Here is a 15,612-nt window from a genome sequence, read left to right as displayed (position 1 = left end):
CCTAAAACACTACCCCCAGCATGACCCTACACTACGCAAACACTACAACACAACCATAAACCCTAAAACACTACCCTCAGCATGACCCTACACTACGCAAACACTACAACACTACCCTAAACCCTGAAACACTACCCCCAGCATGACCCTACACTACGCAAACACTACAACACTACCCAAAACCCTAAAACACTACACCCCAGCATGACCCTACACTACGCAAACACTACAACACTACCCTAAACCCTAAAACACTACCCCCAGCATGACCCTACACTACGCAAACACTACAACACTACCCAAAACCCTAAAACACTACACCCCAGCATGACCCTACACTACGCAAACACTACAACACTACCCTAAACCCTAAAACACTACCCCCAGCATGACCCTACACTACGCAAACACTACAACACTACCCTAAACCCTAAAACACTACCCCCAGCATGACCCTACACTACGCAAACACTACAACACTACCCTAAACCCTAAAACACTACACCCCAGCATGACCCTACACTACGCAAACACTACAACACTACCCTAAACCCTAAAACACTACCCCCAGCATGACCCTACACTACGCAAACACTACAACACTACACAAAACCCTAAAACACTACACCCCAGCATGACCCTACACTACGCAAACACTACAACACTACCCTAAACCCTAAAACACTACCCCCAGCATGACCCTACACTACGCAAACACTACAACACTACCCTAAACCCTAAAACACTACCCCCAGCATGACCCTACACTACGCAAACACTACAACACTACCCTAAACCCTAAAACACTACCCCCAGCATGACCCTACACTACGCAAACACTACAACACTACCCAAAACCCTAAAACACTACCCCCAGCATGACCCTACACTACGCAAACACTACAACACTACCCAAAACCCTAAAACACTACCCCCCAGCATGACCCTACACTACGCAAACACTACAACACTACCCAAAACCCTAAAACACTACCCCCAGCATGACCCTACACTACGCAAACACTACAACACTACCCAAAACCCTAAAACACTACCCCCAGCATGACCCTACACTACGCAAACACTACAACACTACCCTAAACCCTAAAACACTACCCCCAGCATGACCCTACACTACGCAAACACTACAACACTACCCAAAACCCTAAAACACTACCCCCCAGCATGACCCTACACTACGCAAACACTACAACACTACCCAAAACCCTAAAACACTACACCCCAGCATGACCCTACACTACGCAAACACTACAACACTACCCTAAACCCTAAAACACTACCCCCAGCATGACCCTACACTACGCAAACACTACAACACTACCCTAAACCCTAAAACACTACCCCCAGCATGACCCTACACTACGCAAACACTACAACACTACCCTAAACCCTAAAACACTACCCCCAGCATGACCCTACACTACGCAAACACTACAACACTACCCTAAACCCTAAAACACTACCCCCAGCATGACCCTACACTACGCAAACACTACAACACTACCCTAAACCCTAAAACACTACCCCCAGCATGACCCTACACTACGCAAACACTACAACACTACCCAAAACCCTAAAACACTACCCCCAGCATGACCCTACACTACGCAAACACTACAACACTACCCAAAACCCTAAAACACTACACCCCAGCATGACCCTACACTACGCAAACACTACAACACTACCCAAAACCCTAAAACACTACCCCCAGCATGACCCTACACTACGCAAACACTACAACACTACCCTAAACCCTAAAACACTACCTCCCAGCATGACCCTACACTACGCAAACACTACAACACTACCCTAAACCCTAAAACACTACCCCCAGCATGACCCTACACTACGCAAACACTACAACACTACCCTAAACCCTAAAACACTACCCCCAGCATGACCCTACACTACGCAAACACTACAACACTACCCAAAACCCTAAAACACTACCCCCAGCATGACCCTACACTACGCAAACACTACAACACTACCCAAAACCCTAAAACACTACCCCCCAGCATGACCCTACACTACGCAAACACTACAACACTACCCAAAACCCTAAAACACTACCCCCAGCATGACCCTACACTACGCAAACACTACAACACTACCCAAAACCCTAAAACACTACACCCCAGCATGACCCTACACTACGCAAACACTACAACACTACCCAAAACCCTAAAACACTACCCCCCAGCATGACCCTACACTACGCAAACACTACAACACTACCCTAAACCCTAAAACACTACCCCCAGCATGACCCTACACTACGCAAACACTACAACACTACCCTAAACCCTAAAACACTACCCCCAGCATGACCCTACACTACGCAAACACTACAACACTACCCTAAACCCTAAAACACTACCCCCAGCATGACCCTACACTACGCAAACACTACAACACTACCCAAAACCCTAAAACACTACCCCCAGCATGACCCTACACTACGCAAACACTACAACACTACCCAAAACCCTAAAACACTACCCCCAGCATGACCCTACACTACGCAAACACTACAACACTACCCAAAACCCTAAAACACTACCCCCAGCATAACCCTACACTACGCAAACACTACAACACTACCCTAAACCCTAAAACACTACCCCCAGCATGACCTTACACTACGCAAACACTACAACACAACCCTAAACCCTAAAACACTACCCCCAGCATGACCCTACACTAAACAACCACCACAACTCTACACTACACTAACACAACACTACACTACACAACACTACACTACACTACACAATCACTAACCCACGAAAAAATTAACACAAACCCACTTACCTCTCTCGTCATCGTGGTTTTCACAACGCAAATGCATTTACCATACATGCCTTTAAAACGTAATTCTTTGTAAAGGCATGCGCGATAAATGCACATGCGTTTTGAAAAAATGCGGGATAATGGTATGCGAGGTCAATGACCTTGCGGGATAATGGTATGCGGACTGAAAGTCTGCGGGATAAAAAATGCGGGAAAATGGCTGCAAACCATGATTAGCTGCAGACTTCCCTGGTGAGCACTAGCTTTACTACAGTGATCTAATGAGCAACTAGAGTGCTAACATTCAGAATTTATGGCAAATGTGTGACACATCTGAATGCCTTCTTGATAGAACCAAAGTAAACAAGCATTGAAAATGCAATAGATCTCGCCCTCGTTTAAGTTAAAGCCATTCTGTTTGTAATGAGGTGGCTTTTTAGCTTTGCTTTTATTAGTGTTTTTTAAACTTTCATGTAAATAACATGCATATGTATGCATATATGTATATGTATGCATGCATTTATATTTATATAGATATGCAGATTATATATGTTTATATATGTATATTACCTACTGGCGATACCCAGTGGGTATATATAGTTAGGATTTTTTCTCTATGGGATTTCTGAAAATTCTATGTCTAATAACTTTGGCGTTTGTGGACGGAATTGGCTGAAATTTTCAGGAAAATGGCACATTTAGTTTCTGAGCAGCCCCTAAAAATTTGGGGGGGTTTCGTCAAGGGGGGGCTGAGAAAAAAGGGGGGTCCCAAAACGCGTTTTTCCCATTCATTTTTCCATAGGGCGGTTGGACTCACTTTTAGCTCGAACGGCTGAATAGATTTACATGAAACTTGGCAAAATTGTAGATATGGTTTGCCCGACGTGCCTTTGCTATGTATCAATATAGGTGCTCCAGTGGATTTTGAGAAATTAACGTTTAAAAAAATATATATATCTGTGACAGCGCTCCGGTTAGCGCCCCGGTTCGCGTACCTGACGCGTAACGGAACTTCGCGAAGCGAAGCTGATTGGCTCTCCGGTGTCTGTCAACATTCTAAACAGTCCGGAGCGGCCGCCATCTTGTCTCTCGGTACGATCGAGAGACAAGATGTGGTGAAAAACGAATGGGGAAATGAAGGAAAGGGGGCAAGGTAGACCACTCCTGACCCCCTAGGATTGATGAGGGGGATATTAAAGTGCCCCACGGGGCAAAAAATAAAAAAAAATTTTTTTTGCGATTTTACGCCGTAGAGGCGCGTCCCGGTACGCGAACCGGGCAGCTCACCGGGCAGCTCACCGGGCAGCTCACTGGGCAGCTCACCGGGCAGCTCACCGGGCAGCTAACCGGCAGCGTAGCTGTCAACATTGTAAACAGTCCGGAGCGGCCGCCATCTTGTCTCTCGTTAGGTTCGAGAGACAAGATGTGGTGAAAAAAGAAGGGGGAAATGAAGGAAAGGGGGCAAGGTAAACCCCTCCTGACCCCCTAGGATTGATGAGGGGGATATTAAAGTCCCCCGCGATTTTTCGCGGTAGAGGCGCTTCCCGGTACGCGAACCGGGCAGCTAACCGGCAGCGTAACGGGAGTCCGCCATCTTGTGTTTTTGGAGCGTCCGGTTCGCGTACCGGGTAGCGTCCCGGTAAGCGTAACAAGGGGAAAACCAAGAGAAACAGTAAAAAAAAGAATTAAGGGAATAGATTTCCAGCAAACTTGGCAAAATTGTAGGGACTGTTTGTTTGATGTGCCTTTGCAAGGCCTCAAGATATGTGCACGTGTGGATTTTGTCTAATTAAGGTTAAAAAAAATATATATATCTGTAAGCGTGCTCCGGCACGCTTACGTTACGGGTTTTGTTTGCGCTGCAGAGCCGATACGTCACGGTTATGCGACGCGTCATGAGGCGTCTCACGTGGCTACGTGATACGTCACGTAATAAAGAATATATTTTACAGCTATAGATATTAGCTTTTAAAAAACCAATGAAATTCACTGAAAAAACCATAGGTTATAGACCATATATAGTTAGGAATTTGCATTTACAAAACCTTGAAAATTCACTGAAAAAACCATAGGTTAGAGACCATATATAGTTAGCTGGACATTTTATTGACATAAAACCAATGAAATTCCATATATAGTTAGTTGCACTAACTATATATCGCGCACCCGCAATCCACTGCTGATGATGTCCCATATTACATCATTCATGACATGGTCAGTGACATCACTGATGACATCACTGATGACATCTCAAATGACATCACTGATGACATCACTGATGACATCTCAAATGACATCACTGATGACATCATGACACACCAATACCAGTTACTACATACGCACTCACTGATTCCTACGTCTACACACACATTCACTCATTCACCCATACAATCACTCATACATACAGTCACTCATTATTACAACACTATCATATGCACTCATACACCTATGCAGACACTCACACACTGCCACTCATCCATGGAGTTACTCACACACCTAGTCAGTCCTGTAAAGAATCAATCACACTTCCATTTCCTCATCTATACAGTTAAACACAGAACACCATACTTCAGTGACATCACTGATGACATCACTGATGACATCTCAAATGACATCACTGATGACATCTCAAATGACATCACTGATGACATCATGACACACCAATACCAGTTACTACATACGCACTGATTCCTACGTCTACACACACATTCACTCATTCACCCATACAATCACTCATACATACAGTCACTCATTATTACAACACTATCATATGCACTCATACACCTAGTCAGTCCTGTGAAGAATCAATCACACTTCGATTTCCTCATCTATACAGTTAAACACAGAACACCATACTTTTCACACATATACTAACACATACTTACTCTCTTATACAATCACTGATACAAGTACACATTGATATGCACAGAGTCACACACCTCCCAGCCAGCCACACACACACTCAGTCTTCCATACATCCACTCATTCTTCAATATGTAAAACATATTTAAACTTTACAAAAACACACAGACACTAGATGATGTCATCAGTGATGTCATTTGAGATGTCATCAGTGATGTCATCAGTGATGTAATTTGAGATGTCATCAGTGATGTATTCAGTGATGTCACTGACCATGTCATGAATGATGTAATATGTGACATCATCAGCAGTGGATTGCGGGTGCGCGATATATAGTTAGTGTAACTAACTATATATGGAATTTCATTGGTTTTATGTCAATAAAATGTCCAGCTAACTATATATGGTCTCTAACCTATGGTTTTTTCAGTGAATTTTCAAGGTTTTGTAAATGCAAATTCCTAACTATATATGGTCTATAACCTATGGTTTTTTCAGTGAATATATATATATATATATTACCTACTGGCGGTCGCCAGTAGGTATATATAGTTAGGATTTTTTCTCTATGGGTTTTTTGAAAATTCTATGTCTAATAACTTTGGCGTTTGTGGACGGAATTGGCTGAAATTTTCAGGAAAATGGCACATTTTGTTTCTGAGCAGCCCTTGAAAATTTGGGGGGGGTTCGTCCGGTGGGGGCCGAGAAAAAAGGGGGGTCCCAAAACGTGTTTTTAACATTGAGTTTTCCATAGGGCGGTTGGCCTCACTTTTAGCCCGAACGGCTGAATGGATTTGCACGAAACTTGGCAAAATTGTAGGGACTGGTAGCCCGATGTGCCTTTTGTAGGTCTCAATATATGTGCTCCAGTGGATTTTGAGAAATTAACGTTTAAAAAAAGATATATATCTGTAACAGCGGACCAGTTAGCGCACTGGTTCGCGGACTTTTCGCGCAACGGAGCTTTGTGAAGCGAAGCTGATTGGTTCTCTGGCGTCTGTCAACATTCCAAAAAGTCCGTAGCGGCCGCCATCTTGTCTCTCGGTAGGATCGAGAGACAAGAGGAGGCCAAAGCGAAGGGGCAAATGACCATAAGGGGGAATAGTAGATCCTCGCTGACCCCCTAGGTTTGATGTGGAGGTTTTAAAAGGGCCCCGCGGGGCAAAAAAAAAAAATTATAATAATAATCTTACGGCTGAATGGATTTGCACGAAACTTGGCAAAATTGTAGGGACTGGTAGCCCGATGTGCCTTTGCTAGGTCTCAATATATGTGCTTCAGTGGATTTTGAGAAATTAACGTTCAAAAAAAGATATATATCTGTAACAGCGGACCGCTTCGCGTACTTTTCGCGTTACGGAGCTTTGCGAAGCGAAGCTGATTGGCTCTCCGGTGTCTGTAAACATTCCAAACAGTCCGTAGCGGCCGCCATCTTGTCTCTCGGTAGGATCGAGAGACAAGAGGAGGCCAAAGCGAAGGGGCAAATGACCATAAGGGGGCATAGTAGATCCTCGCTGATCCCCTAGGTTTGATGTGGAGGTTTTAAAAGGGCCCCGCGGGGCAAAAAAAATAAATAATAATAATAATCGAACGGCTGAATGGATTTGCACGAAACTTGGTAAAATATTAGGGACTGGTAGCCCGATGTGCCTTTGCTAGGTCTCAATATATGTGCTTCAGTGCATTTTGAGAAATTAACGTTCAAAAACAAGATATATATCTGTAACAGCGCTCCGCTTCGCGGAGATAAAATTATATCTGTATTACCTAGCTGTTGCTAACACCAGTTAGCGACGGCTAGTAGGAGATAGCGACCATCTTGGGCCCCACTTTGCATGTGAGTGATATTTATCACTAATGACATGCAAAGTGAGCATGCCAAGATGTTAGCGACTGGAAACAGTCGCTAACATCGCTATCTCCTATTATCAACTTTTGGAAATATTCGAGATAAGCGCGAATATCTCCAAAAAGTAACAGCTGCCCTGAGCAGTTCTTAGCCATGTTATCCTATGGGAGGTGGATAACATGGCTAAGAGGATTAGCTCGGTAATGCATGAATATCGCTGAGTTTTCAGCGATATTAATGCATTGCGGTCGGTTTTTATCGTATTTGCGATAAACTTTGATAATACCAACGTTTATCTGCGATAATTTCTGACGGTAAAAAAATCTTTGCAATGCATCGTTAGGGATAAATATCGCTTAACTTTGGTAATATGCCCCAACGTCTGTTAACGTTCGATTCGAAGGAAATCAGGAAGTGTTGAAAAACATTGTCTGCGCCATCTTGTCTTTTTTCAAATGCCACACTTTTGTCGTGCACGGCAGCCATTTTAGATGCCTTGACCAGACCCACTCTGTGCATGCTGTCGATCCTTAGCATGGCTCCCCACCCTCGCAAGCATCTCCCCCAGGCAGTGGTCACCCCCGCTCTCTGTCTTATGCATGGGTAATAAACCTCCCCCCATCTGCGCTGCTCTTTCCTGAGAATCACACCCTGTGCCCGCCCGACACCTCCCTTTCGCCCTATTCACTACTGCACCCTCTGACACTCCTTTTCCTCTGTGTCCGATTGTCCAGGCTGGTCCTAGGGTATCAGCTAGCCCTGCAGATGTAGTTTATGGCCACAGCTGTAAAGATTCACTCCTCTTCAAAGGAGTTATAGTAGATCAAGGCCCACACTCGATGAGATCCGTCACAGCAGAAGCGTTGCTATTATCTGAAAACCATCCTGTATTGTGATTGGGGAGGGGACCGAGCGTGAAGCGGAAGATTCCAGGGATGACTCTTTGTACATCAAAGTTTTTACAATTATGTGTCACATTAAAAATATATAGCACTCCGACAAAGTAGTAAGATTATAAAACTTTAATAATTTATAAATATATACAAGAAAACAAAAATAGTAATAACATATAAACATTTTTAGGGAAAAACAACGAAGTAGCGGTCGGCTGTGCGAATAGTCCCAACGCAGCACAACGTCCAGATTTCCGGCGTGGGGCGGGTCATCAGTAGCAAACTGTTGTGCGAATAGTTCCAAGGCAGCAGAACGCGCTGAAATCTACATGACACGAAAGTGATGTCTAGTAAGTTGCCACCCAGCAAATAATGGCGTGGGGCGTCGCGGGGGGTGGGTCTTCAGTAGCAAACTGTTGTGCGAATAGTTCCAAGGCAGCAGAACGATGGCACCAAGGTGATGTCCAGTAAGTTGCCGCACTGGTTTTGGTATCCTACAATGCTGCTCCGAATAACGGCGTGGAGCGCCCCGGGGGAGGCGGCGTGAACGGGCCTCTCCAGGTGGAGTGTCATCTGTTGTAGTGGGGCGCCCCTTTACCGTTTCAGTTGCCATTCCGTCCGTTTTTGGTCCACTGTGTCAAAAGCCGCAATTCAGCTGAGTTGCGCCCACTCTTGCGGTGCAGCGATAGTCGGCTGCCACAGGACTCTCAAAATGGCGGCAGGCTCTTTCCTTTTTGGGCCTGGTCCACTGAAATGGCCCTGGGACACCTTGGAAATCGGACGCTTGTCTGCTAGGTCTTGGACCCCATTCTCGAAAGCGTCCCCTCCGCTTTGAGAATTCATCAAAAGTTTTGGGGGCCCCGACTCCTGCAGGCTTCTGGTGGGGAGCGGCTGCCATGATTGCTCGCGGAATGACCACGACTGAGCTACGAGATGGTGGTGCTTTCATGCTGACGCCAGCTTCAGTCTGAAACATCCAGAAACAAGGTGGGGCTTTCATCGTTTGGAAAAAAAAAAAAGTTTTCATCCAATGAAAAGTGTTGTTTTTAGGTCATATGATCAAGCCTTCCATCATTAGGAAACCAAAAGTAAAATGAACCAATGAAAAGTTTTATAAACAAGTCACATGACCTGTTATGCGGCATAGGGTATAAAATGCGGAGAAAATACGTTGGCACGTGAGGCGGTGTCAGTAGCGGACCGATGTGCGAATAGGCCGAAGGCAACACAGCGCGCCAAGATCCGGATGGCACCGAGGTGGTGTCCAGCAAGTTGCAGCACTGGTGTGGCCATCCTACAATGTTGAAAGTCGGCGTGGGGCGCCCCGTTGGCCTGTGAGTTTGCGTCAGTAGCGGACCGATGTGCGAATAGGCCGAAGGCAGCACAACGCGCCAAGATCCGGATGGCACCGAGGTGGTGTCTAGTAAGTTGCCGCACTGGTGTGGCCATCCTACAATGCTGAAAGTCGGCGTGGGGCGCCCTGTTGGCCTGTGAGATGGTGTCAGTAGCGGACTGATGTGCGAATGGGGCCAAAGGCAGCGCAACAATATTTTCTGACGAGAAGACACCACAAGGCGCTGAGATGCCAAGATCCGGATGGCACCGAGGTGATGTCTAAGTTGCGGACTGATGTGCGAATGGGGCCAAAGGTAGCGTAACAATATTTTCTGTATGGAAGATACCACTAGGCGTTGAGATGCCAAGATTCGGATGGCACCGAGGTGATGTCTAGCAAGTTGCTGCACTGGTGTGGTCATCCTACAATGCTGAAACTCGGCGTGGGTCGCCCCATTAGCCTGTGAGATGGCGTCAGTAGCGGACCGATGTGCGAATAGGCCGAAGGCAGCACAACGCGCCAAGATCCGGATGTCACAGTGGTGGTTTCATAGTTGAGAGGCACTTCATCTGCAGTGGGGCGCCGAGATCCGGATGGCACCGAGGTGATGTCTAGCAAGTTGCTGTACTGGTGTGGTCATCCTACAATGCTGAAACTCGGCGTGGGTCGCCCCATTAGCCTGTGAGATGGCGTCAGTAGCGGACCGATGTGCGAATAGGCCGAAGGCAGCACAACGCGCCAAGATCCGGATGTCACCGTGGTGGTTTCATAGTTGAGAGGCACTTCATCTGCAGTGGGGCGCCGAGATCCGGATGGCACCGAGGTGATGTCTAGCAAGTTGCTGTACTGGTGTGGTCATCCTACAATGCTGAAACTCGGCGTGGGTCGCCCCATTAGCCTGTGAGATGGCGTCAGTAGCGGACCGATGTGCGAATAGGCCGAAGGCAGCACAACGCGCCAAGATCCGGATGGCACCGAGGTGGTGTCCAGCAACTTGCCGCACTGGTGTGGCCATCCTACAATGCTGCGCCGAAAGTCGGCGTGGGGCGCCCCGTTGGCCTGTGAGTTCGCGTCAGTCAGTGGGGGCTGTTTGAGGATCTGACTGCATTGGAAAGCAATGTGATGCTGTGCGTCGCCCCCAAGATGGAGGTTCCTCGGCTGCAGTGGGGCGCCCCTTGGTGTTTCACTCGCTATGCAGCTGAGTTGCGTGCGCACTTGTGGCGAATAGGCCGAAGGCAGCACAACGCGCCGAGATCTGGATGGCACCGAGGTGGTGTCCAGCAATTTGCCGCACTGGTGTGGCCATCCTACAATGCTGCGCCGAAAGTCGGCGTGGGGTGCCCCGTTGGCCTGTGAGGTGGCGTCAGTAGCGGACCGATGTGTGAATAGGCCGGAACCAGCACAAGGCGCCAAGATCCGGATGGCACCGAGGTGGTGTCATAGTTGAGAGTTCTGAGCAGCGCTTGTAACACTGTCTGAAGCTTATTTGCACCTGCTGCAGCTTCACTATTGCCCTGGTGTGGCCTAAGATCGCCCATGACATAGGCGGCCACCTCCCGGGGTCCGGCGGAACTTTTTTCCTTTTCCTTTCTGCATCTTGTCCCAAATTCGTTTGACCTGAAGACACGACCAGGTCCCTGAATGTGTGCAGGGGGACGCTATTGATTGAATCAAAATGGCGGCTTCACACAAAGCTGACTCAAGCGTTTTCTGGTGGTTTCATAGTTGAGAGGCACTTCATCTGCAGTGGGGCGCCGAGATCCGGATGGCACCGAGGTGATGTCTAGCAAGTTGCTGTACTTGTGTGGTCATCCTACAATGCTGAAACTCGGCGTGGGTCGCCCCATTAGCCTGTGAGATAGCTGTTCTTTGGATTTGGGCCTGGTCCACTAAAATGGCCCTGGGACACCTAAGAACTCGAACGCTCGATTTTTTTTTCCTTTCCTGTACATGCAAAAAAAGGTAAATGCCCGGTATGTTACACGCTTCATCTGCCACGATGAACTCTCCAGAGGAACCGAAAAAATATATAGTTGTGGTAACTATACCATGCATCGTCATATGGAGAGGTGGTACCAATTAATTATAGTGCTGCATAAAAGAGAGATTTGGAGGAGAACCCCTGACCTGCTAGTACATTCATCAAAGAAGTGGCACTGAGAGCTTCAGAGGCAAGGGAAACGGTCCCAAATATTTAGAAGAACTTTGGAAAGATTAAAATGACATGTTTAGATTGTGGTAAATTAATTTCATGTGGGCAGATGAGTGTTACTCTAATAAATACAGCATATGAACATCATCATAGTCGATGGTTGGTAGAGACATTTTGACTATATCCTGGACCTGCCCGTCCTCGCCCAAAATGGCGCCGGAATAAATGGGACTCGTAACTCCTTGTTGTGTACTGGTTGCAGAACCTTGAAATCACGAGATACGTATGCAGTTTTGAAGCACATGGCGGGCGGGGACGAGAATTGATTGAATATTTCGACATCCCTATTGATATTAAGTTCTGATGTGTTATTGATTACTGTACTGTTGAAAGTTCGAATTAACGTCACCCATGGTACTTGCCCGCAAATGTATATCTAGATAATTTTATTGTAACTGGCCCTGTCGTATTTTAATTATAAAATGTACGTCCACCGATTCCGTAACTGTTAGACACCTTAGTTCTTGCAACCTAATGGCCCGCCCGTTACGTTCCTCTACAGTGTAAATGTCTACTCATCACATACGATTACAGTTTGCTCCGTGGCCGGCCCACGTGGTTATAGGCTCGTATTTGTATAATGAAATTTTCACAATAAAGGTTTTTAAAAGAAAACATGGTAGTAGTATATACATTGGTAAAGTTTGTAATAATAGTCACTGTTTTAGAATCATTAAAAGGCAAGTGAAATAAAGCAGACCAATTACATGAAGGGTAAAAGGTATAATACGAAGGAACGCAGTAAAGATAAATGGTCAAGGGCTGTTGTGTTTTCTATTCCTGCAACATAAAGTGATCGATAAGAATCTCATATTCAGGCGTATCGGCGACTAAGACAGCAGGTCGACCCTCTTTTGCTCAACGGCTCCATCATGGGACGAAGAAACGCTCTTTTTCTCGAAAAAAGAATATATTTTACTTGCAGGACAGTTGTAAAATTTCCGGGAAAGTACATTAGCCTGGAACATTATAACATATATTTAAGAAAAAATAATGTTCGGAAGTAATGAAAAGCGTAATTTTTAGGTCATATGAGCAAGCCTTTCATCATTACAATAAGAAAAGTAAAATGAAGCAATGAAAAGTTTTATTAACAAGTCACATGACTTGTTATGCTTACGTTACGCGCTGCGCGCCCCGGATGCGCTAACGCGGCGCGTCATATGACGCATTACGCGACAACGCAGGTCCAGAATATAGTCAAAATGTCTCCACCAACCAGCGGTCGGAACACAACCCCTTTCAGCAGGCTAAATAGTTCTGTTAAATGAGAACAGAAGGGACAGGCAACAAGAACCATCAGTGAAAGAGGGGAGGGCTAGTTCTTCTCTACCGGGTTACATTGGGGCGCTACCGGAACTGATCGAATTGGTAGTCTACAGTGTTTCTGGATGTTTCAGACTGAAGCTGGGGTTAGCATGAGAGCAGCATCATTTCGTAGCTCCGTCGTGGCCATTCCGCAACCAATCATGGCAGCCGCTCTTTATCGTTATTTTGGGCGGGGTGGGTGGCGGAGCCGAGCTGTTTTGCAGCCATCATTGTGTGGAGTTCAGTTCATCTCACTAGTTTTGTATTTGTCATGAGGGGTTGTTCCTAATGTTTCTATTTTAGCGAGGTCAAAAAGAGATCCCATTAGTGGCCTACTGATTTTGCTCGATTCCTTTTCTTTTTTTTTACACGATTTTTCGTTATCTGCAAAGACTAAACAGAGTATTGCGACTCTGTGTTTGTTTGTAAATAGAGAATGAACCAAAGAGAACTAATTCTAAAACAGTAAATACTTGGATAACAATCAATCAAATGGAGAGAGAAGCAGGCACGACGGATTACAACGGGGGCAAAGGCCTGCGTTAACTACCTTTCACTATCTGCAAAGAGAGAGTACTCCTAATAGAAATGAGGGGGGGGGGCACCATTCAAAGCAGATCAGTGTGCATAAACACGAAAATGTTTTCACTTACCACGTACTTGACATTCGACAGCTTATGATATTTGCTATTAAAAAACCATTGAAATTCACTGAAAAAACCATAGGTTATAGACCATATATAGTTAGGAATTAGCATTTACAAAACCTTGAAAATTCACTGAAAAAACCATAGGTTATAGACCATATATAGTTAGGAATTAGCATTTAAAAAACCTTATTTTACTCACACAAAACCATTGAAATTCCATATATAGTTAGTTGCACTAACTATATATCGCGCACCTGCAATCCACTGCTGATCATGTCACATATTACATCATTCATGACATGGTCAGTGACATCACTGATGACATCACTGATGACATCTCAAATGACATCACTGATGACATCACTGATGACAACATCCAGTGACTGTATGTTTCTGTAAAGTTAAAATATATCTTACATATTGAAGAATGAGTGGATGTATAAGTGTCTGGATGAAGGATTTAGTAGGTGCGTGACTGACTGTATGAGTGAGTGATTAAATGTGTCTCACTGAATGCATGGGTTAGTGACTAAACTGTCTTAATTTGTACATCATTATGTCTGTTGTTTTGTAAACTGCTGCATGTGTTGATCATTAGCTATACGAGAGGCTATATGTGTTATTAATTGCTTGCCCAAGTATTTCTATGGGAGATTGAGTTTGTGTGGGGGTGGCTGGAAGGTGTGTGACTCTATGCATAGATGTGTGAACAGTTTATTCACTAGGTGTATGAGTTCAAGAGTGCATGTGGAAACAGCTACATGGGCAGTTGACTGTGTGCATGAGTGTATTGATGAGTGAATGGATATCTCAATGCTACATGTCATAGTAAGTACATATGTAAAACACAGTACATGTGAGAGTTGGCATATATAAATAACTGTGCATGAGAGCCACCGAATGAGTGAGTGGTTGTATCGATCATTGTGAACTTGTATCAGGGATTGTATAAGAGAGTAAATATGTGTTAGTATATGTTTCAATAAGTAAGGTGTGTTTAACTGTATAGTTGAAGAAATGGAGATGAGATTGTTTCTTTGCATGACTGACTGGGTGTGTGAGTAACTCCATGGATGAGTGGAAGTGTGTGTGTCTGTATACACTGAGTGTATCTAAGGTTATATTAGAGTCTGAAGAGGTTTATCGTATTAGCACAAGAATGATGTCAAATGAGATGTCATCAGTGATGTCATCAGTGATGTCATTTGAGATGTCATCAGTGATGTCATCAGTGATGTCACTGACCATGTCATGAATGATGTAATATGTGACATGATCAGCAGTGGATTGCAGGTGCGCGATATATAGTTAGTGCAACTAACTATATATGGAATTTCAATGGTTTTGTGTGAGTAAAATAAGGTTTTTTAAATGCTAATTCCTAACTATATATGGTCTATAACCTATGGTTTTTTCAGTGAATATATATATATATATATATATATATATATATATATATATATATATATATATATATATATATATATTGAGATAGATAGATAGACTTTATTAACAAACAATAATTAAACAATTTTTTGAATACATTTCATTCAAAATATTAAGGCTGTACAAAATGTAATAATAGTAAACATGTATGACCAAAATAAAATGTAACCTAATCACATTAACTATACAAATTAAAAATTAAATATTGTGTAAATATATACATAATTATATAATACATA

The sequence above is a fragment of the Lissotriton helveticus genome, chromosome 8, assembly GCF_964261635.1.
Source record: "Lissotriton helveticus chromosome 8, aLisHel1.1, whole genome shotgun sequence".
NCBI classification, from domain to species: Eukaryota; Metazoa; Chordata; class Amphibia; order Caudata; family Salamandridae; genus Lissotriton; species Lissotriton helveticus.
The sequence above is the reverse complement of the archived record's forward strand: the minus strand, read 5'-3'. Positions refer to the sequence as shown.